This window comes from Sciurus carolinensis, chromosome 8, assembly GCF_902686445.1.
Source record: "Sciurus carolinensis chromosome 8, mSciCar1.2, whole genome shotgun sequence".
Lineage (NCBI taxonomy): Eukaryota > Metazoa > Chordata > Mammalia > Rodentia > Sciuridae > Sciurus > Sciurus carolinensis.
The window spans coordinates 50758125-50783726 of record NC_062220.1 but is presented as its reverse complement, the minus strand read 5'-3'; positions in this window follow the sequence as shown (position 1 = coordinate 50783726).

The following is a 25602-nucleotide window of genomic DNA, read 5'->3' as shown; positions in this document are numbered from 1 at the left end:
CCACATCAATGTTCATAGCTGCTCAGTTCACAATAGCCAGATTGTGGAACCAACCTAGATGTCCTTCAATTGATGAATGGATAAAGAAACTGTGGTATATATATATAATGGAATATTACTCAGCCATAAAGAATTATAAAATTATGACATTTGCAGGCAAATGGATGAAACTGGAGAATATCATGCTAAGTGAGATAAGCCAATCTCAAAAAACCAAAGGAAGAATGATATCGCTAATAAGTGGATGATGACACATAATGGGGGGTGGGAGGGGTTAGTGTTAGGATTAGAGTTAGGGTTAGGGAGGGGGGCAAGAATGGAGGAAGGAAGGACTGTATAGAGGGAAAAGAGGGGTAGGAGAGGTGGGGGGGAAGGGAAAAAATAACAGAATGAATCAAACAACATTTCCCTATGTAAATTTATGATTACACAAATGGTATGCCTTTACGCCATGTACAAACAGAGAAACAACATGTATCCCATTTGTTTACAATAAAAAAAAAAAGAATGTACTGTCTCCTCTCAGGAACTGTTCTCTGGATGCTGTGAGGTGACAGTGGTTGTGAATTCCCTTCCAGTAACAAATCATATTGGGTATCTAGCTGCACCAACTTATAGTGCAAACTACTGCTTAATTCTCATTGGCTTATTTATCAGTAATATTAAGATTTGCCCATTAGCTTAAAAATAATAAAGCAGTTAGTGTTCATGAATGCGATGTATATCATTTTTCTCTAGAGCAACCTTTTGAAATGGGTACTGTCATCACTTCCATGGGGAAACTGAGGCAAGGAGAAGTTAGGTAAATTATCTTACATCACACAGTCATTAAATATTTATTCCATTATTTGAAACCAGATCAGTGTGACTCTGAATGCTTTTTATTAATAACATTTAAATATGGCAACAATATAAATGAAGTCTTCACTTGCCATTCTTACCTTATTTACTCCGTGATGAAAGTTGAGTAGTTTTACTCACAGGAAACCGAGGATCAGAAAAGTTATGATTTGTTCAGTCTTTTATTTCCTAGATATTTCTGACTGCTTATGGTGTGCCTGGCACAGTACTGGCTCCAATGATATATTGTGTTCAAACAGAAGGCAAGGAAGGTTGGGAGCTGGAATCGCATGCACCTGGATTTGCATCTTGGTTCCATATTTTACCCATTTTTTAATTGGTTTATTCAACACATTTTTATTTGGTGCCTATTATGTTCCAAACACTGTGTAGTTGCAAGGCCACCTGTTGTATTTGGGGGTAAACTGTTTAATCTTTGTGGGCTTCAAGTTCTCAGTCATCAAATGAAGATAATAATACCTATCCCACAGTTAAGGTGAGGCTAAATGGGGAAAGAGATATAAAGCTCCTGCCAAATGGCACGTTGCAGTACAATTCTTGATAAATAGTGAATAACCAAAGAAGATGCTGCCCTAACTCCACACAGCTGATGGGCTGGCAGAGATGTAAAGATCAAGTAAGCAACTACAGCAAGAAATCTGATGCCATGATGATTGTGGGGATTGTTTTTAGATGTCTGCTTGGGCTGGTGTAAGGAAAGACCACAGACCAGGTGGCTTAAACAAAGGAATCTATTTTCTCACAGCAATGGAGGCTGGAAGTCCAAGACCAAGGTGGTTGCGGATCTGGTTTCTCCTGAGACCTCTCTTGACCTGAAGATGGCTGCCTGGTAGTTGTGTCCTCACAGGGCCTTTCCTCTGTGTGTGAATGTTCCTGGCGTCTCCCTTCATATGTTCTAATCTCCTCTCATTATAAGGACACCCACCAGGGGATTAGGGCCTATCCCATTTTTAACTTCACCACCTCTTTAAAGTCTCTAGCTCCAAACACAGTCATATTCCGAGGCAGTAAGGGTCATATCAGAATATGATAAATTTTTGGAGAAGACAAAATTCCTTCCATAATATTATGAACTCCTGTTTAAAAATTTATTTTTCCCAGCTTTTTTGAGGTCTGTTTGATAAATAAAACATATATATTTAAGATATACAAGAGGATTTGTTAAACGAATACAGTCAGAATGACTCCCACAATCAAGTTAATTAACACATCTATAACCTCATAATAGTTGCTTGTATGTGTGTGTATTTGTGTATGGAGAGGGGGAAACAAAAATCTACTCTTTAAAAGTTTGAAGAATACAATACAGTATTAATAAACTATAGTCACCTTCTGTGCATTAGATCCCCAGAATATGATGATCTTATAACTAAATGTTTATGTTCTTTGAAGAACAACTCTTCTTTCTCCCAGGCCCCAGCCCATGGCAACCAACACTCTTCTTTCTGGGTTTGACTTTTTTAGATTTACATGTAAGTGGAATGGTACAGTATTTGTCTTTCTGTGTCTGGTTTATTTCACTTAGTATGATGCCTTCCAGTTTCATTCATGTTATCACAGATGGCAGGATTTCTTTTCTTCTCTTCTGGCTAGTAATATCCATAATATATATTTATATGCTAATATTCGTATCATATATATTTTTCATGGATTATATGTCATGTTTTCTTTAGCCTTTCAGCAGTGATGGACACTCAGGTTGTTTCCATATCTTGATTATGTGAGTAATATGGCAGTGGATACAGGAGTGCAGATAACTCTTTGAGATACTGATTTTATTTCCATTGGATATATGCCCAGATGTGGGACTGCTGAATCATATGGTAGTTCTATTTTTAATTTTTTGAGGAACCTCCATCCTGTTTTCCCTAACTACTATGCAAATTTATGTTCCCACCAGCAGAGTATGAGGATTCTTTATTCTCCACCCATTAAGGATGCTTGAATAACTTCAAAATTTTCCATTTGCACTGCTTCTGCTCTTTTGTCTTCTGGCTCCCTCTTTGGCAGCCTCTGGGCGGGGGATGTGTACTTCACTCTTATTCCCATTTTGATGGAAAGAACTTAGATATGTGACCTTAGGAATTCTGGGAAATGTAGTTGAGCTGTGTGCTCATGGGAGGGACAATGGGTTTTAGTTCATGGTTCTCCAGTCGGTGCCTCTGTTTTCAAGGGCATTTCTATCTCTTAAGGAACAACTACACCTAAACCACCCAGCTGGTCAACTTTCTGTCACTAAGTTAGTTTCCTAGGAAAGTAAGCTCTCAGCGACCCTCAGACAATCTATTTCAATGATAAAAAGAGAGTAAAAATAAATCTGATAGAGCAGACATAGAGACCCTGAAGGTTAAGAGCTGACTGACATATCAGCATGTTTCATATTTACATCAACTTTAATTTTAGAGTTTTTAGCAAGTTGAAAGATCGAATTACTCCATGTAATTAATATTCATCTGATTATACATTTGGAAAAAAATTAAGAAAAAATATGTTACTACTGAGGTAGAAAGAAAATTTAGAATTTTTTGTTTCTACAATTATATTCATGGTAAGAATAATAGTGCAAAGCTATGGAAAAACAACTGTATATGAGTCATCAGGCTACTGCAAGAAAAGACTAAATTGTTTTTAATTTCACAAAAGTTTGTTAACTTGTGAATGATATTTTTAAAATAAATTTATATTTTAAACTGATACATGAGATTATACACATTTAAGGGGTGCCATGTGAGATTTTAATACATAAAGACATTGTGTTTAAGTTGAGTTAAATGTATCTATCATCTCAAACGTTTATTATTTTTATGGTGAAAACACTTGAAACCTTTCTTCTAGCTTTTGAACGGTACAGTGGATTATCATTATCTATGGTCACCCTGCTACCCAACAGTACACCAGAGCCTCTTGCTCTTATGTCACTGTAACTTAGGATCCATAGATCAACCTTTTCCTATCCCTCTCTTTTTAAAATTAAATGAAATCAAGAACACAAAAATGTTAAATGTGGGTGATACAATTAACAGATTTTAAAATTTTTAAATTTTATTTTATTTTTATTTATTTATTTTTTTGTGGTGCTGGGGATTGAACCCAGGGCCTTGTGCTTGACAGATAAGCACTCTACAAACTGAGCTATAACTCCAGCCCCTGGATTTTTTTTAAACTGTGCTTTTTGGTGTTTTCTAAGTTTTTTTAATGCTTTTTGGTACATAAATTCCCCATCATTAGAAAAAAATATATATTTTTAAAGAGAAATTAACAAATCAGATTTGTATGATACTGTAAGTGGAAACCACATAGGCACCAGAGTTAAATCAACCAGGATAGGAGCCTCTGCTCCGTTCCTGTGGTTTGTTAGGTACTTCTTAACTTCTCTGAACCTCAGTCTGTCTGTCAGTGGCTATTTCCACTTACCTTCCAAGATCATTAGAGGATTAAATGAGAAATGGTGTAAACCACTTGTTAGTTTTCTTCTCCCTGTGTCCCCTACTCCCTTTCCTCCCTTCCCTTCTTTATTTCTTGTCACCAGTTAGAAATACAACTTGGGGTAGAGTAGGGGGCAGGGAGCAGAATGTTACATTGAGGTTCCTAGAAGCATTTGGCAAAGGATGAATTGCAAAATCTTAAGGTTTTCCTACCACGGTGTCTTGGCAACAGCAGTTAATGAACTCATAAACATAAAGCAGGTAAAGAAAAAAAAATTAGACAGGAAGAGGGAGGAGGTAGTTGAGATCCAGTAAGAAAACATTTCAAGAGTCTATAGCATTGTAATTTAATTTCTCATCTGCATCTCATTATCTTAATAATCCAAAACAACAGCTCTTCAAGGCCTTACACAGAAGGAGGATGGGAAATAATTTCCTTGGACAGGGTCCCCGGCCTCTCTATCACTTTAGATATTATTTCCAAATGTTGAGTGTCAAGGGAGTGTTTCACATTCTCCTAACCATTAAACATTTGGCTCCCTTTGGGGAAGAGATGAGTTTGACAACCCACAGAGCAGCCTTGTGGAAGAGACTTCTCTGGAATTCCAGAGCTCCAGCAGAAATCCAGGGCCACATGTGGAGCCTCCACAAGATGTGTTTTATCCAAGGCTATATCCTCCTTTTGGAGCCTCTACAGACAAAGCTCAGTTCAATGGGCCATGGAGGATTTATTTCCATTTTTTTCTCCTGGGAAATTTAATGTTTTAAAAAATGGTTTTATTTTGAAATATTTCAAACTTACAAAGGAGTCGCAGGAACAGTGCAAAGAATCTTATAAACCTTTCACCCACATTCTTCAAATGTTAATATTTTAGCACTGTTGCTTTATCACTCTCATTTCTCCCTAGATACATATTATTACTATTTTCTAATCATTTGAGAACAAGCTGCACACATATGGTCCTTTTTCAACCCCAGACACTTTGGTATGGATCCTACGAAAGGGGAGGGGGCATTATTCTTCCATAAACACAGTGTCATTACTGCAATCAGGGAATTGACACTGCTACACTATAATCTATTTCAGACTTTGTTCAAACTTGACCTGTGTCCCAATGATAGACTATGGTCAAGGGATTCCATCCAGGATCAGGCATTGCTCTTAGTAATTTTGAACTCTTCTGTCTGTTTTTCTTCTTTTCCTTTAGGTCCTTCACATTTTTGAAGACTATAAACCAGCTATTTTATAGACTATCCCTTAATTTGAGTTTGTATGACATTTCCTTATAGCCATTTTCAGGTTTTGTATATTAGGCAGGAATGTCACAGAAGATGTGTTGACTCTTTCTCAGTATCTTATATACTCAATGTCCATTTTTCCTGGTAGACCTTTCTAATCTTTTTTTTTTTTTTTTTGTGCTTGCAAGGCGAGCACTCTACCAACTGAGCTCTCTCCCCAGCCCTGACCTTTCTAATCTTGATGCTGTTGTTCTTTTTGTAATTTATAAAATCTTGTAGGAAGATACTTTGAGATTACATAAATGTTGTGTTTCTCCTCCATCATTTTTAACCAGTAGTTTAATCTTTTTTAAAGTATTTTAGAACTTGACCCTTTCTTGATTTTTGACTGAAAATAACAAAGATGTATTATTAATTAAAGTTCATCTCTCCAGAAAGCCATACATAACAAGGGTGCACTCTGAGGCACCCTCGGCAGCCCATAAGGGAGCCCAGATGCCCCAGGACCAGTCTTGTTCTTTCTGAAATCTCTGAAGCTTGCTGTGTCTTTAAAGTTCCCTTCTGTGCCCACTGGGAGAAAAAATTTTCAAACAGTCCTACAAGCTAAAAGCTGGGACAAAACAGTGCCCTGTAAGCCTCCAGAGAACCTCTCTGGCCAGTCTCACTCCCGTCCCTGAGAATGCAGTCTGGTGGTTTGTGTTGGGAACTTTCTGCAAAGCTTTTGTTTGTTCATGTCTGCGGAACCCTTTAGGATGGCTTCTCCTTATTTACATTGGAAAGTGAGGATTTGGGCCTCTGGTACAGGCCTAGGCTCCTAGCCCAGGTCTGAACTGGGAGATTAAGGGGGTGGCCAGAGAAGGGTCATCAGAGGTCCCTTCCCTACCTCCTCTACCACCTCACCAGAGGTCTCTCTTCACTCTTGAAAGACCCCATGAAAATACAGACAGCTTGGGAGAAGTTGCATCGTGGCACCAGAGACCCCTGTGCTCAGGAGGCATCTCTCCAGTGGGCCTTTGCCTTCCAAAACCTTCCCTTATTTAGAAAATACACACACAGAGAAAAAATAAATTGAGTTTCTTTTCTGTCTCCTCAGGATCCAGTGAGGATGTTAGGCTGCCAGTGTCTACAGTACCTGTCATCATCGTCGCTCAGAAGGCCAGTGCTGGAACCGCTGACTTCAGCCTTGCACTGGCAGCCACGCTCCACTCCAGAAGAAGCCAAATACACTTTCTTTTCTTTCTTTCTTTCTTTCTTTTTTTTTTTAAAGGATACCTATGTTATGTATCGAAGCACAAAGAGATAAGCGGATGATGACATATAATGGGGGGTGGGAGGGGTTAGCATTAGGGTTAGGGTTAGATTTAGGGTTAGGGTTAGGGAGGGGGGCAAGAATGGAGGAAAGAAGGACTGTATAGAGGGAAAAGAGGGGTGGGAGGGGTGGGGGGAAGGAAAAAAATAACAGAATGCATCAAACATCATTACCCTATGTAAATTTATGATTACACAAATGGTATGCCTTGACTCCATGTACAGAGAAACAACATGTATCCCATATGTTTACAATAAAAAAAAAAAAAAGAATAGTTAAAAATAAAAAAAAAAAAAAAACCCACCCAGGCAAGGTGGTGCATTACTGTAATCCTAGCAGCTTGGGAGGCTGAAGCAGGAAGATCGCGAGTTCAAAGCCAGCTTCAGCAACTTAGCGAGGCCCTAAGCAACTCGGTGAGACCCTCTCTGTAAATAAAATTATAAAAAATGACTGGGTATGTAGTGGTTGAGTGCCCCTGAGTTAAATCCCGGGTACCAAAAAAATTTAAATTTAAACTTAAAAAAAAACAGCTATAGTGAGATATAATTCACATACCATAATATTCACCCAGTTCAAAGGTACAATTTGATGGTATCAGTATATTCAGTTATGCAACCATCACCACAATCAATTTTAGAACATTTTCATCTCTCTAAAAGGAAACCTTAGTCCCATTAGTGACTCCCAAGGGGTAGTTTTTTTAAATGGCAGACTATATATTTCTTGAGCAATAGTTGCCCATCTTTTGTTCTGTTCCTGGACTTAACTATTCAGTTGCTATCTTCCAGCTGAGCTGTGCCGGCAGTGGTTGGTCGGTGAGACTTAGTTAATTGATGGCATCTATGCAGTTGTGTTTTCTTCCTTAGGGGGCATGAACCTGAACTTGCACTTAGTAAATTTGATTTTGAATTTCTTCTGACTCTTTCCCTACAGAATTATGAATGGGGTCATCCTTAAGAAATGACAAGTTTATGGGAATCATATTTTCTAGGATTTACAGTTTAAGTAGCACTTTCATATATGCAATTTACTTTTATCCTCCCAAGCAACAGTTAAAAGTAAAAACAACAATTGGAATAATCTATATTGTGCATATTCCATGCCAGGTAGCTCCATGTGCTTCTCACACATGCATTAATTCATCCAAGCCTGCTGTGATCTGAATGTGTTCCCCCAAATTCATATGTTGAAACTTAATCAACAAGGTGATAGCATTGAGAGATGGAGCCTGGAGGAAATGATTAAACTAAAAGGGGTGGAGCCCTCCTGGATGGGATTATCATCTTATAAAAGGGGTTAAGGGGTCAAGTCCATTCCCCCACCATCTCTTCCACTATGTGAGGACATGGCAAGAAGGCCCTCACCAGATCCAGAATGCAGGCCTTGGTCTTGGACTTTTCAGGCTCCAGAACTGTAAAAAATCAATTTCTGTAATTTATAAGTTATCTGGACTCAGGCAGTTTGTTACAGCAGCACAAACGAAGTAAGACAAGTCCTTAATCATCAGATGAGACAGATATTATATGATTAAAATTAGCCAGAAGTGCAAAGAGGTTAAGTGACAACAAACCCAAGGTCATAGAGCCAGAAATGGCCGAGCTGAGATGTGAGCCCATGCAGTTTGATCCTAATCTAAGTTCTAAGTACTGCCCTAATTGTTTCCAGTGTTTTCATTTTAGAGGTAAGAACTGAGCCTTTGAGAGGTTACACATTATGAGAGGGACCTAGTTAGGGCTTGAATACAAGCATTCAAACCCCAAACCTAGTGTTATAACAGGATTGCCTCCACTGTGACTTACCCCAGCGTCTTGCCAGGTAAATGAAATTGGGTTCCCGGGTTAAGACAAAAAAAAAAAAAAAAAAAAAAAGATGAAGAAGAAGGGAGGGAGAGGAAGAAGAAACTGTCCACTATTGAAACTTCCAGTCATCAAATATATTGTTATAATGACATGCATAGAATACAAAAAAAAAAAAAAAAGCTACCAAAACGGTTACAAGTTTGGCTATAATTTGGTGGGCCAGTTTTTCCAAACCTCCAAGGTCAGTTTTCCCTTTTTACTTTTGCCTCCCCTTTGTAACCTCTCCCTATTTCTCTTTCTCAGTGTGTCCTATTCACAGACAGGGAATGAAGCACATGGATTTAATAACAGCAGCAATGATTCATGTGTACTTTCATCTAATCAGAAAGAGCGGTGGCAAGCCCAAGAACTCATTTTGGTTGTATATCATTTTAAAAGAGTTGACACACATGTCCTTTAGAGAGAAAATAATAAAATTTTAAAAAGCAAAAACCAGCTCAGTCCTGCCAGCTGCGATGATTGGTTACACAGAAGAGATCCATGGAATTCCGAAGCCATTTGGGTTTTGTTAAGTTTGCTGAAACAGCACCAACTGTGATCTCTACCACTTTAAATGGTTTAATGACTTTTGGATAAGCCTTCAGAGTTAAATGGTTAAATCACCAAATGCTCCATAAAATAATTATGCAAACAATTTTCTGGCTAATTATCTAACATGAACAGAAGCACACAGCTGCTAAGATATATAATTGCTATTTCATCAGGGCTGGCTATTGTATTTACATAATCCTTTACTGATCTTGGTGTGGTTTGGTAGGAGGGCACTAACATACTATCTAATGAAATGAAAAGTTAAAGGCACAGCTCTGGTCCCAGCTGCTAGATAACAGTAGTGACTTACTTTGATAGAATTTTTTAAAAAACGAATTAAGATTTTTAAGTTCATGTACAATTTGTGTGGTATATGTAAGTCCTTGGACGTGTATATTAGTTGGGATAGTGATGAATATTTTTCACTTTAACAGATATATACAAAGAAGTGAACATGTCATAATTGTGCAGTACACAAATTGAATACCCTCAAGTAACCGGCATCCAGAGCAAGGAATAGGATATTACCAGGATTCTAGAAGCCTCCCTTGTACCCCTTCCAGCTTCCACTCCAAGGGTAGCTACTATCCTGACTGCCATCAGTAGAGATTAATTTTACATGTTTTATATTAAATTTAAGTGAAATCATAGCATGTGATTTTTTTCTGTAAGATTCATTCATATTGTAATTTGTTCATGTTCATTGCAGTATAGTATCTTATTGTGTGAACACACTACAATTTATTTATCATTTTACTATGGGTAGGTGTTTGGATAGTTTCTGCATTGGTGACAGTATGCATAAAGCTGCTGTGAACACAGCTGTGCATGTCTCTTGGTGAATATATGTACATGTTTCTCTTGGGTATTTATACCCAGGTGTAGAATGGTTGGGTGGTGGGGTATGTAAATCTTTATCTTTATCAGATACTGCCAAATAGTTTCCTGAAAAGTTACACCCTGTACTTCTACCAGTGCTAGAAAAGGAAAGTCAGGATGAATTTTGAAGAATTCTAACTATTTCATGCTAAATTTTAAAAGGCAGTGAAAAGTAAGAGAAACATGGAGAGTAAGTGTAATGGGGAAGGATTCCCACGAATGCCCTGGAGAGTAAAGGATATCATCAGAGAAAGTAGCCTGATGGAGAAAGCAAAAATTTGAGGTCATTTAATGGATAGGGGAAGCCTGTTGAAAGTTCATTACCCACTCTGTGGCACATAGTATGTGTCTTAGAGAATCACCCTGCCTAATTCTCCTTTTTCTCCTCAATCCACACGCAGCATGCCCAAGGGCTGCCCAGGCTTGATACACCACTCTGGAGGCTTGGGGACATCCCCTGTGTCTTAACAAGTGATGCCCTTGCTGGAATATAGGAATTCTTAACATTGGCTCCTGGCACCTCTCAAGCAGGGGTACCATAGACTAAATGTTTGTGTTCCTTAAAACCCATTTGTTGAAATCCTAACCCCTGTGTGATGATATCAGGAAGTAGGCCCTTTGGTAGGTAATTGAGTCAAGAGGAATTAGAGCCCTTCAGGAAAGATCACAGAACTCCCTCACCCTTGCGCCATGTGAGGGCATAGCAAGAAGATGGCTGCCCACAAACCAGGAAGCAGGCCCTCACTAGAACCCAGCCACATTACATGCTGCTCTCATTCTTCCAGCCTCTGAAACTGTGAGAAACAGGAGTGTTTCCTGTCAGCCACCTAGTCGATGGTACTTCATTATAGCAGCCCACACTGCCTCTGTCAAAGGGAAATGGAGGAAGAAAAGTGAAGAGCTAGGCAAAGAGAAATCGGAGAGAACAGAATAAAGACCTGAGCTGAGTCAAGCAACCTGGGTGGAACTTCAACAAATCACCCAAGTCTCCTCACAGCTTGGGCCTCCTCAACTGCAAAAACTAAAAATGGCACAATAGTTTTAACTAGGTTTACTTGATGATTGAATGAATTTAAAGGACATTTGTGGAAATGCTGTGGACACTTTAAAAGGTAACATTGATTACCTTTTTCACAGAGTATTATTCTTTTTTATTTTAATTTTTATTGGTTCAAAATAGTGATATGTAACATTAGGATTCATTTTGACATAATTTAAATGCATGAAATATAATTGCTCCAGTTAAGTCTCCAGTACTTCCCCTTCCCCTTGCCCTTCCCCTCCTCCCTCCTGTTCCCTTTCCTCTACTCTACTGATCTTTCTATTTACTTACATTTTTGAAAAAAAATTAGTGTCTTGTGGATATACATAATGGTGAGATTCACTACGGTATATTCATATATGTACATTGGAAAGTTAGGTCAGATTCATTCCACTGTTTTTCCCCAGGATATTGTTCCTTTTTTTTTTTTTTTTTTTCTTTTGGTACAGGGATTGAACACAGGGGCATTTGACCACTGAGTCACATCCCCAGCCCCTTTTTATATTTTATTTAGAGGCAGGGTCTCATTGTGTCGTTTAGTGCCTCACTTTTGCTGAGAATGGTTTTGAACTCAACAATCCTCTTGACTCAGCCTCCCTGGCCACTGGGATTACAGGCGTGTGCCACCATGCCCAGCCAGGGTATTCTTCTTTTTTTTATTTTTAACATTTTTTTTAGATGTTGATGGACCTTTATTTTTATTCATTTATTCATATGTGGTGCTGAGAATCAAACCCAGTGGCTCACACATGCTAGGCAAGCACTCTATCACTGAGCCACTACCCTGGCCCAAGGGTATTATTCTTAATAGTAAAAATGTCCCTTTAAAATAGAACTGAATCTCTAATAAGTGATATTTGTTCTAATTTTCTATTCACACTGTAACATTCGCAGCCACAGACTGAGACGTATTTCTTCTCAGTAACGTTCAATGCAGTAACAGAAGATCTGGAAACACGTTTACCCAGGATTCCCCAGGAGTCACTGCTTCACCCATCCAGACTTACATTCATTGATTAATTAATTTAGCAAACAATTATGGAGGAATTTTTGTTCGTTTGTTTGTTTTAGAACAATTATAGACAGAGATTCTTGACAGGATTCAAAGACAGACTTCAAAGGATTTCTGAACCTTCAGATCTTATTAGGAGGGGCCGGGGGATGACTTCTGCTATCAGATGCTCACGGGACTCTATGAAACCCTCTCTACAAAAAAACCAAAAAAACAAAACCAAAAAAAAACACTAAGAAACACTGCTGCAGCAATGTACAGAATAGAGGAATATGATCACTTTATTAAACAATATGCATTATCTACATAGGAAACTACAAATTAAACTGATGGCAATTATAGATGCCTATTAGCAATAATTGATGACTAACAGAATGATATGTTCAAAATATGGAGAGAAAAATGAATAATATAACAAGTTCTAATATTATTCAAGCATGGAGTGAAGTAGAGGCATTTTCAGAGGAACAATAATTGAGAGAGTTTACCAACATTGGGTCCTCACTGAAAGGACTCATTATGGACATGTTTCAAGAAACAGGAATTTAACCCCAAAGAAGTAGGGTGCGAGAAGGAATGATGAGCAGGGATACTTGTGAATATGTTTGTAAAGCCAAGAAGCATTAGGGGTTGTTCAAACAATAACAAACTAAATGCTGGAAGATAAAACAATTGTGGGACAGACTGAAATCAGAGTCCAAAAGCATTGTGTTGTTTAGGAGGAAGATAGAGACAGGTTAGCTTTGGACTTTAAGCAAGTATACTTAAAAAAGAAAAAAAAATCCAGAGTAACTCTCAAAGAATAAGGGAAAAATAAAAGTGCATGAGAAAAAAAGATGAAAGAATACTAGACTGATTTAATAAGAAGCAGGAAGGAGAAAACATAAGACTTTAAATAGAATAAAAGAAAACGTAGTAGAAAAAGTCTAGATTATCAGTAATCTCGGTAAATGTAAGCACATTAAACCAATTTGTTCAAAGGTAAAGATATTCAGGTTAGTTTTAGAAAACAAAATCCACCTACTTGCTGTTTATGAGAGCTATTCCTAAAGCATAAATAGTGCTTAAAGGTTGAAAGGTGGAGAAAAGGCAAAACTGGTGAAGACCGTCTTCAGGAGAAGCAATATGAAGGCAAATCATCATCATCATCACCATCATCATCACCATCATCTGGAATTATGAAGGTCATGATTTAAGGAATGAAGATCAATTGACAGAGAAGAAATAGCAATGCTAAAATCTGTATGTAACTAACGAAACAGCCTCCTAACTTATTGAATAAATTTGACTCTTCTATCTTTTGCAAGCTTCTTTCACAACCCAATCAAGTAGTAAGTATTGAAAAAGATTTAGACATTTTGAATAACATAATAGGCCAGATAAAGGGGACCATAAGAAACTTGTATTCCATTCCTCTAAGCAACCATCAGAAAGTCTGACCATATAGCAGACCACAATAGAAAACTGAAGAAATACCCAAGAATTGATAACACAGAACATATTCTCTTTCTACAATGCAATAACATTAGACACTGACAGCAACAAAAAGGACCAGGAAAACTCCATATGCTTGGAAACTAAAATAGCCTTACGAATATTAATAAATCAGAGGGTAAATAATAATGGAAACTGAAATATTTAGAACAGAATGGCCACAAAATACTGCCTATAAAAATTTGCAGCATGGTTTTAAACTTGCGTTTATTAAAACAACATGTTAACTGCAATGATAAAGCTTATGGTGGAGAAGAAAGGGACCAGAGGAAGTTTCTACGGGAGGGATGTCTGATCTGAGAATTGAAAGCTCAGTGGTGGAGTGCTTGCCTAGCATGCATAGGCTGTGGGTTTGATCCCTAGGACCAAAACAAACAAAAAACAGTTACTGTTGATGAAAGATAGGAAAGACGAAGTGGCAGGGGAAAAAAAAAAAAACCCTAGAAAAATCCAGTGGTAAATTATTACTGGTTATACAAGTGTTTCAAAGAATCCACAACAATTGTAAGTTCTTTTTATTTTGAAGTAAGAAAAAAACAATTATCCTAGACACATCAGGATTTTTCCCAGGCCCCATGGAAAGTATATTACTGATTATGTCATAACTCTAACATAATTGGTAGCACTTCAGTTTTCCCCCTTTTTTTATTGACAGTGCTGCTAAATATGTACTCTTACGTAGATTTACTATGTATTTTTTAATTAAAACTTACATTAATCTTTTAAAATATTAATCAAGATGTACAAGACTCCTTCTCCAAAACAAATTTCCGTTTGTCTTGGCAACATGACAAAGAACAGGCATTTATATTTCATTAGTTTCCTAAATAGTATTTTCTTTGCACTTCAGTTCAACTGAGGGGTGTCAGGTATTACTTATGGGTTCACCTTTTTAGGGACAATATAGATCATCTAGAAATGACTGTAAAAAATAACTGAGACTAGCCCTCTCATTTTACAAATAAGAGAACCAAGCCTCAGGGCTCTTCAGGGGCTTGCCCAATGTCACACATCTGGTAGGTGAAGAGCCTGAATTGCAATTCGGGTCTTAAGATTTAGAGAGCATTTCACACCAACCAAGATTTAAACAAAATACAAGTTTCTTTTCCTGCCTTGATCAGTCATGAATTCTTGAAATGGGCTAGCTGCATCTGCAAATCTATTCCAACACAGCATGTAAGAGGCCCCTATGCCATCCCTACACTTGGCAATGAAGGAAATGATGAGACAAGCCTCTGATTCTTGGATGCAGTGGAGTCATTCTCCTACAACCATCTCTTCTGGATCAATAGTATGAGAAAAAGCCTGTTGAGGATTAGGGGGAAAGAAACTTAAATTCCATATTTTCTCACATAAATGAAAATAAATAAAAAGAACTAAGGCTCAAATAAAGCCTGAAAAATAATCACTGAATTATTTTACCCTGAAAGAAAAGACCCAAATGGACTGAAGGAACTATGCTAAAATCTGAACCTGTCATTACAATAGCAATTTAGTTTTCTACCTAGTAGATGTACCAAAAGACATAACTTCTTGCCAAAATCAACCTAGGTGAGAAGGGTAATCACAAGGTTTATTTTCAATAGTGCTTTTGAAAGAAAACCACAGAACTGATCAGTACTTAAGCAATCAGCTGATGGATGCTTTCAGAGCCTTCTTTTCTCTTTTTACCCATTCAGTCTTATGTATTGGAAGAGCTCTGTGGCTTTGGGGAACTTTGTCATGGTTTTTTTGATACCAATACCATGAGGAGAGGAAATGTGTTGAAAATGACTGAGAAACTTCAGAACCAGAAAAGCGGTTGACTTTTCCCTCAAGTCAGCAGCAAACCAGACTGTGAAGACTGAAAAAGTGGGCTGAATACAAGAGAATGTGTATAACTCTTGGAGAAAACTATGAACCAGTCATTGCAGGATGTGTGTGGATGAGCTATGGTGCAAACTAGTTGAGATTCCATTACCTAAACGAGCAGTTGACATTCATCAACATAGTAGTGACCTTGTGATAATTTGCCAAGGATGTGTCTTAGTCCGTTTTGTGTTGCTATAACAAAATACCTGAGGATGTACACTTCATTATGAAAACAGTTTTATTTGCCTTGTGATTCTGGTAGTTGGAAAGTCCAAAGAACATGGTGCTAGAGTCTGGCAAGTTCCCCAGGGCTGTGTCAAAATAGCAGAGAAGCAGAAAGAGAAAGTGCTACATGCAGAAGGTACCAACACATGTGAGTGGATTCACTTTATAATGACCCACTCTCAAAAACTAACCTGGTCCTGTAAAGATTATATTAACACTTCTGAGTGGTATCCCTGTGATGTAATCTCCTTTCCCTAGGCTCCACATCAGATCCACCATGTCTCACTATCATTGTATTGGGGACAAAGCTTCAAACACAGGAGTCTTTGGGGAACACACTCGCACCATAACAGGGAACCAACATACCCAGAGGTCGCTTCCATAATCAAATCAGTTTAGTTTTCCCCTACAAAAAGTAGGATTTTTAAATCCAATAAAGCCAATTTTAGAGTGGGGAGGACATTGTTAATAAAAATAATTACTCCTTCCTAATAATTTTCAAAATGCTTTCACATCCACCCTTTAATTTCACCCTCTAGAAACCTTGTGAACTATTGTCTGCATTTTACGGATAAGAGAAAACAAGATTTGAAGGTGACCTGCCAGTGGATCTTAGATCATAGCCTGGAATTATCCACACCCAGACAGTCCACTTCAGTCCCATGCTGCCTGAACCAAAGTCCCCATCCAGAACGGCAGGAATCTTCAGATGACACCCTAGACTTCAGACTCATAATGTTATTCTGTGAGTCACAGAATAGCCGAGGGGATCAGTGGCATATGCCACCCCCACCCTGCTCCCTGCTTTATATTTAACCTGTAATCTTGAAAGAGATTGAAGAAAGCAGTGTTGCTGAAGCTGTTCAGGCTGCAGTTTCAGAAGAGATACTTTACTCCATTGGGCACAGCCTCAGCCTGAAGACAGAAATCTGTTAGCTGCCAACACACACTGTCTTTTTTCCACAGTCAGGAAGATAGGTCATTTACTATCTTCCATAGAGTTGTGCAAGACTTGGGCTAACTGTTCATTCCACTCCACCTTTATTGTGGAATGAAATAAAATCGTAAGCTCATAATACAAAAGTACTACATACTGAAAAGAAGCTATTGTGCCCAAAGATAGTTACACTGGGTTTGTTGGAACTTCGTTTCAGACACACCCTCTGAGTTTTGCTGTACAATATATTTCCTTGAAAATAAAAAGAGAACATGATTAAAGTGATAAACCGTAATTGGATTAGCTGTTTAGAGCTAAAAATAATTGATTTCAAAGTTACAGGGAGTTCAGAGCAATTTCACACACCATTAGGTGATAATGTCTGAACCAAGGGTAGGAAATGGTTCCTGGAAGAAGACATTGTGAAGGAATCAGGACAATTGACATCAAAATTGCACACTAGACTCATGATTCCTGTAAAAGCAGAACAGTTTTCATTGGACTAGTGCTCCGGCAGATGAAAATTATAAATTCTGGATGAAATGTGAAAAATAACTCTTGAAGGCGTGGAGAGTAACCAGAACTCCACAGAAATAGGGGAGCGTTTTACCTATGAATGTTGGAGCCTGTGCCCTGTGGGAGGCCCCAGGCTTTGTGCTGCACAGAGTACTAGAACTCAAGCAAAAAACCAGTCTTCTTGGACTGGAGGAACAGAGAAACGAGGATGGGACAGACGAAAAGGCCGGAAAATGAGAGAGGGGATCCCAGAAAGGAGGATGCCAATGTAGGTGCCAGGAACTGAATTCTGTCTATTCAATCCTTTAAATCCTTAACCATGTTTTTAAAAAATAAATTTCGTTGTGTATGTTTGAGGTAAATAACATACAGGATACAAGTAGATAATAAAATGTTTACTACAGTGAAACAGATTAACATATTTTTCACCTCACATACTTTTTAGTGACAAGAGAAGCTAAAATCTACTTATTTCACATAAATCTCTAGAACAGAACCATTTTATTTAGTTGTTGTGCACTAGACCTCTCAACTTTTTCATCCTACATATCTGCTCTTTCATATCCTTTAATTTACATCTCTTCCGTTCTTCTCTCACCCCTCCTTGTAGGGGTCATTCTCTCTATGTATTTGAGCTTATTTTTGAAACAATTTCACATATCAAGGAGATCATGCAATAGTTTTCTTTTAGAGAGAAATATTCTCTCTAAAAGAAAAATATTGCTTAATTGACTTCTGAGAAGTACATGCATGAGTAGGATTCCAAAGATCCCAAGGGGAAAATAATGTCTAGGAGACGGAAACAGCTAAGGAAAGATTTCAGCCACTGGAACCACATGGAAAATAGAGTTAGAAGTTTGAACCTTTGACAAGTTAGAAAAGTTTGGTAAACACTTTGAACTCCCCACTAAAACAATAGAGTCCTTAAGAATAAAGTCCATATAACAGCTAATAGGTTTACCCCTGAATTGAGGGAAAATGAAATTTGATTTTCTTTAACATAAAATCAAGCCTGTAGAAGTTAATGACTTCTTAGTAGTTTGCTTGCTTGAGAAAAATTTGACAGTCTTCAGGATAAGATAAGGGATTACAGTCTTACTGTATTAATTATGTACAGTCCAGTATATAATTAAAAATCACTAGATATGCAAAAATATAAAAATGTAATACACAAAGAAAAATCAGTCAATGGAAATAAACTGACCCATGTTGGAATTAGCAGACAAGGACTTTATAATAACTAGTATATTTAAGTTAAAGTGGCTATAGGAAAATATATAATTTTTATATATAATTTGTATAGCTATATATGTGTATGTATGGAGGGAGTGTGTCAGGAGAGGCTTGCAGACTGAAGAGAAAGAAACAAAAATACACTACCTAAAATTTTAGAAACCATTAAATGGGATTAATAATATATCGAGTAAACAAAAAAAAAATATATATATATATCAGTTGACTTGAAGGCAGGTTAATAGAAATATGGGGAGGGGGAATAAGAAAAAGTCTCAATGACAGGACAGTATCTAGTGATCTCACATAAATCTTATTTTTTGAGAATTTTTTTCCTGTTTAAGTTTTATTTTTATTTTTACCTTTTAAACCTTTTTGTTCAAAACTAAAACACACATGCACACATTAGCCTAGGTGTAAAGTGGATTACAGAAGGAAAGGAGATAAAGAATAGAGAAAAAAAATTTTTAAACAATGACTCAATATTTCCAAAATTGATTTAATAAAAAACCCTTAGCCAATGGATCATGGATGTTGAGTGAAACTCAGCAGGATAAATATTAATGTAAACAAACCTAGACACATTATAGATAAATTGATTTAAAAAATAAATTAAAAGACTCTTTTAACATAGAGAAAACAGAAACCTTAAACACAAGAGACATTGATTAGAATAACTTGACAATTTCAAAAACAAGAAAAACCAGAAGACAATTGAATGGCATCTTTAAAAAACTTATCATCTAAAATTTAATATCAAGTGAAATACTTTTAAAATTAAAGAAACACAGCCAGGAGTGTTGGTGGACACCTGTAATCCCAGCGGCTCAGGAGGCTAAGGTAGGAGGATCACAAGTTCAAAGCCAGCCTCCACAAAAGAGAGGCACCAAGCAATTCAGCGAGACCCTGTCTCTAATAAAATACAAAACAGGGCTGCATATGTGGCTCAGGAGTCGAGTGCCCCTGAGTTCAATCCCTGGTACCACAAAAGAAAAAAATAATCAAAGAAATACTAAAAACATTTTCAGAAAGATAAAATATGAAATATTTGTACCAGCAGAACTAAATACAAAAAATGCTAAAGACTCTACATGTCTAAAATTTATTTTCCTTTTTAAAACTTAAAAAATGTTAAAAGTTCTTCAATGTGGAAGTGATATCAGTTGGAAATTCAAAACTACAGAAGGAGGAGCACCAGAAATAGTAAATACAGTCATGCATCACTTAACAATGGAGATGTGTTCTGAGAAATTTGTCATCAGGTGCTATTGTTATTGCCGGGACATCATAGAGTAGACTTACACTAACCTGGATGGTGTACCTAATGCTGCTAGGCTATGAACTTACACAACATGTTACTGTACTGAATAATTGCAAGCAATTGTAATACAAGGGTAATTACGTGTGTGTCTAATCATAGCTAAATAGAAAAGGTGCAGAAAAGTACTGAAGATAAAAACTGATACACTTATCTGGGTACTTACCATGAGTGGAGCTTGCAGGCCTGGACCTTGCTCTGGGTAGGTGTGGCTGAGTGGCAAGCGAATGTGAAGGCCCAGGACTGTGCTCTGCTGTAGACTTTATGAACCCTGCACACAGCCTACATGAAGTTTATACAAATATTTTTCTATGTTCAATCATAAGTTAACATTCACTGACTATAACTTTTTTGCTTTATAAACAGTTTGATTTGTCTAACTTTTTGACTCTTTTGCAATAATATTTAGTTTAAAACACAAGCACATTTTATAGCTATTCAAAAATGTTTTCTTTTTTATATGCTTATTCTACAAGATTTTTTCTATTTTTTTATTTTATTTTTGTCTTTTAAATCTTTTTGTTCAGAGTAAGCATGCATGTTGTTAGCTCATAAAAAAAGATATAAAGAAGTGTAGATAAAAAAGCAAATGAAGAATGTTATGGTTTAGATATGTAGTGTCCCCCAAAAGCTCACATGAGAGACAATACAAGAACATTCAGAGGTGAAAGAAAGGATTGGGTTGTGAGAACCTTTACCTAATCACCACACTAACCGACTTGAATGGATTAACTAAGTGATAACTTTAGGCAGGTAGAGTGTGGCTGGATGAGGCGGATCACTTGGGGCATTCCTTGTTGAGAGGAACTCTCTCTTTGTCTCTCTCTCTCTCTCTCTCTGTATCCTGGTTCCATGTCCTGAGCTGCATTCCTCTGTCACACACTTCCATCATGACGTTCTGTCTCAGATCAGGCCCCAAGGAATGGAGTTGGTCATCTGTGGACTGAGACCTCTGTAACCATGAGCCCCAAATAAACTTTCTCCTCTAAAATTGTTCCTGTCGGGTCTCTTGGTCACGGCAGCAAAAAAAGACTGACTAAAGCAAAGACTAAATAAAAAAACAAAAATAACTTGATAACTACAAAAAAAAAAAAATCAGGAAAAGAGAGACAAAAGTAAAGGTGACAAAAAAAATGAACAGAAAGGTGGTAGACTTAAAGGCTACCATACAATATTTAGATGAAATGTGAATGAAGTAAACCCTCCAATTTATGTGGGACTGGGAAAACAACAATAACAACAACTAAGACCCACTGTATGCTGTCTACAGGAAAGGTATTTTAAATAGGAAGACACGGGTTGAAAGCTAAAGAAGATAAAAGGATGTATCATGCACACACTAAGTATGAATAAGAAAGCTAGGATAACTACATTATATCAGACAAAGTTGACTTCGAGAACAATAAAAGGAACTGATTCATTCAGAGATCTAATAACATTAAGAATACATTTACAAATTAAGCTATTTATAAAATTGAGTGGATTGTCAAGGTCGTCCAGTTTCGTTTTGCTTTGTTTTGGTTTGCTTTTTTGTGGGGGAACTCCTATCCTCTCTGCTGCTGTTGTGTACCTAGGAATGCTGATGACAGATGGTTTAAGTGATGTTTATGAGGTGCATAATTGCATATGCAAAGTAACTAAATGGTATGTTTCTTCTTGCCATGAAACTATATTTGGATTTCAGGTGGTGATTATTTGTTTCTTTTTAACTTAAAAATTAAAAATATTGTTGTATTTTATGTATGTAATCCTAAATGTGTGGACTATGTTTAGGGATCTTTTTTGTAGGTATCTCTAAACAAGAGTTGTGACTTTGAAAAAGTTGGGTCAACAGCCCAATATAGTCTATATCATGGCCATGATGTTCCCTAAGGTACAAGTCTTCACTCGTGTGTTTCTTTCCGAGTGTCAGGCTACGGTTGGTCCACAAATTGCTGAAATCCTGGCAATAAAGTGGAGATAGCAATCATTTTGCAATCTTGATGTTCTCTGGTGATAACAATTACACACATGACAACACATTGAGTCATCCCACTATTTAACATTTCCCAAAGTTTGTGCTCCAAGGTTTCATTTACCATGGAGTTGTTTGGAACACAGAATTAATTGCAAATTACAGGACAACTCTCATATTTACATAACACAATGAATGATAGAGGGGACTTTTGGGAATAGAAAAGGAGAATTAGAGATCCTTTGACAAATTCATTGCAATCCCCATCAAAATGCCAATGGCATTCCTTACAGAACTAGAAAAAACAACCCTAAAATTCATATGGAGGCACAAAAGACCCCAGAATACCAAAGCGATCAGGAACAAAAAGAACAATGCTGGGCGAATCACAATGCCAAATTTCAAAATATACTATAGAGTCGTTGAAATAAAAACAGCATGGTATTGGCATAAAAATAGACATGCAGACCAATGGAATAGAATAGAAGACCCCAAAATAAACCCAGACATCTACATTATCTGATGTAAAATGTACTTTGGAGAAAAAAGTTTTTCAGCAAATGGTACTAAGAAATCTGGATTTTCACCTATTAAAGTTTGACACTAGATCCCTATCTCTCACCTTTATAAAAATCAACTCAAAATAGACCAAAAACTTTCATGTAAGACCTGAAACTTTGAAGCTACTAGAGGAAAACATAGAGGAAAGACTTAAAGATACAGTATAGGCAATGATTTCCTGTACAGGACTCAAATAGCTCAGGGAACAATAGTAAGAACTGACAAATGAGATTACATCAAATGCAAACCTTGTGCACAGCAAAGAAAACAATTGACAGAACGGAGAGACAGTCTACAGCATGGGAGAAAATTTTTGCTAGCTATTCATTTGACAAGGACTAATGTCAAGAATACACAAATGACAAAAAATTTAGTACCAAAAGAACAAGTAGTCCAATTAATAAACAAGCCAATGATATAAACAAACACTTCTCAAAAGAAGTGCAAATGGCCAATAAATATGTGAACAAATGCTCAACATTTTGAGCCATCAGAGAAATGAAATCCAAACTACATTGAGATTGCACCTCACCCCAGTCAGAATGACTATTATCAAGGAAACAAAATTAACAAATACTAGTGAGAATGTGTAGAAAATCACACACAAACACATACACACACACACAGAGTATACAGGTATGCTTTTCGTTATGGTTTGGATGTGAGGTTTCTCCAAAAAGCTCATGTGTGAGACAATGCAAGAAGGTTCAGAGGAGAAATGATTGGGTTGTGACTCCTAATCCAATTAGTGAATTAACTCTCTGATAGGCATTAACTGAGCAGTCACTGAACTGGTAGGGTGAGGCTGGAGGAGATGGGAATTGGGGTGTGGCTTTGGGTATATATTTGTATCTGGCAAGTGGAAACCTCTTTGTCTGCTTCCTGATCATCAAGTGAGCTGCTTTTCTGCCACACTCTTCCGCCTCTCTCCTCCAGCTCTAAGGAATGGAGCCTGCTGTCTGTGGATTGAGATCTATGAAACCATGAGTCCCTAAATAAACTTTTCCTCCTTTATAATTGTTCTGGTTTGGTCCTTTAGTCACAGCAGCAAAAAAGCTGACTATAACAGTACCCAAGAATTAAAATTTTAACAATCTTTCTACAATTGTGACACAAGTAGACTTCAGACAACACTCTCAAAAAACCCTGATCTCAATGACAGGTAACTCCCAGCATCCCCTTGAACCATCTGTGAATGTGACCCCTCTCTCAGCAGCCCCTTGCATTTTAGAAAGTTTTCTCTCACACTGAGCCAAGTCTGCCTCTGCCTCTGTTCAGGCTCTTCCTTATGAAACTACACAGAATAAGTGAATGATCTCTCCTACTATGTCAGCCCTTTGCATTTTTGAAGAGCTGAATATAGTTTTCAGTATCCTATATAAATCCTCTTATTTTCTAAGCTAACCAATCCCAGATACTTTGATATTTTCTCAAATGATGTGATTTGTATTTGTTGTGTCTTAATGCAATATCAGAACTGAAAGACATATTTCAGAGGTCCTTGACCTCTCCCAATTTTGCCTTTACAATTTTTAAAATCTTTTTTAAAATTTTGATTCATTGTACACAAATGGGGTACAACTTTCATTTCTCTGTTGTACATGAAGTAGAGTTACACCATTAGGGTAATCATACATGTACATAGGATAATGATGTTTGTCTCATTTTATTACCTTTCCTTCTCCCTACCCACTACCCACCCTTCATTTTCCTCTATACAATCCATCCTTCCTCCATTCTTACCTCCTCACCACCCCCTGTTATGTATCATCATTCACTTATCAGAGAAGTCATTCAGCCTTTGGTTTTTTGGGACTGACTTATTTCACTTAGCATGATATTCTCCAACTCCATCCATATACCCGCAAATGTCATAATTTTATTCTTTATGACTGAATAATATTGTGTATATATACCACAGTTTCTTTATCCATTCATCTATTGAAGGGCATCTAGGTTAGTTCCACAATCTAGCTATTGTGAATTGAGTTGCTATAAACATTGTTGTAGCTGCATCACTGTAGTAAGCTAATTTTAAGTCCTTTGGGTATAGGCCAAGGAATGGGATAGCTGGGTCAAATGGTGGCTCCAAGTTTTCTAAGGAGTCTCTATACTGCTTTCCAGAGTGGTTGCACCAATTTGCAACCCCCCTTTGTCCTCTTTAAAACATGTTTTGCCTATTCTAGGTCCTTTTGATTGCCATAAGTTTATAATTTTATAATAAACTATATTATAATTTATAATTATAATAAATTATAAATTTGTAAATTTATTCTCAAGTTGTGCAAAAAAGTCGATTGGGATTTCACTTTGTGTGGCACTAAGGCTATATACATCAATTTAGGTAAAGTTAATATTTTAACAATACTGATTCTTGTCTTGAATAAACACAGACTCTCTCTCCACTTAGGTTTTCTTAATTTCTTTCTGTCATGTTTCATGTTTTGTGAGTCTTGTACCTATTTCATATTTTGATGTTATTGAAAATGTTAAAAGGAAAGTTCCAAATATTTGTTGCTGGTATATTAAAATACAATTAACTTTTCCTGTAAGGGGAAGAATGGCATATATTGTTTTAGTTAACTTTTTGTCACTGTGACCAAAATACATGACAAGAACAATTTAGAGAAGGAAAAGTTTATTTTGGTTCATGGTTTCAGAGATTCTGTCCATGATCAGCTGACTGCTTAGCTCTGTGACCAGGATAATGCAGAACATCATGGCTGAAGGGCATGGCAGAGGAAAGCAGTTCCGTTCATCACAGGAAGCAAAGGCAGAGTTCCACTCATCCGGAACAAAATATAAACCCCCAAATCACACCTCTAGTAACCTACTTCATCAATTCATACCCTACCTGCCCACAATTACCAACCGGTTAATCCATATTGGTTTATTAATCCACTGATTAGGCTATACCTCTCGTGATCTAATCATTTTCCTCTGAAAATTCTAGCATTATCCCACCCATGAGCTTTTGGGAAACACCTCATATCTAAACCATAACGTGTATTTTACACTTTTTTGGACATACATTTTTCTGTTGTTCACTCTTTTTTCTTCTCATTTTTTGCTTTTGTATGACCTTGAAAATTAAAAAAATAATCATTCTTAGCTAGAGAGCCATGCTCCTAAACCCGACCTGTCCGTTTATTATACCTACAATTCTTAAAAACCACACGAGGCAGCAGTAGTATCAAATGACTATGTCTCTCTCTCTCCTCAGTTTTGGGGTATCAGAGGGATGGAATTTGACTAACCTAATTCTAGTCCTTAAACCTATCACTTTCATTAGAGTATATACCAGAAGAAAATAATAATATCTTTCTATATTGACCAATTAACAATGAGATATAAGA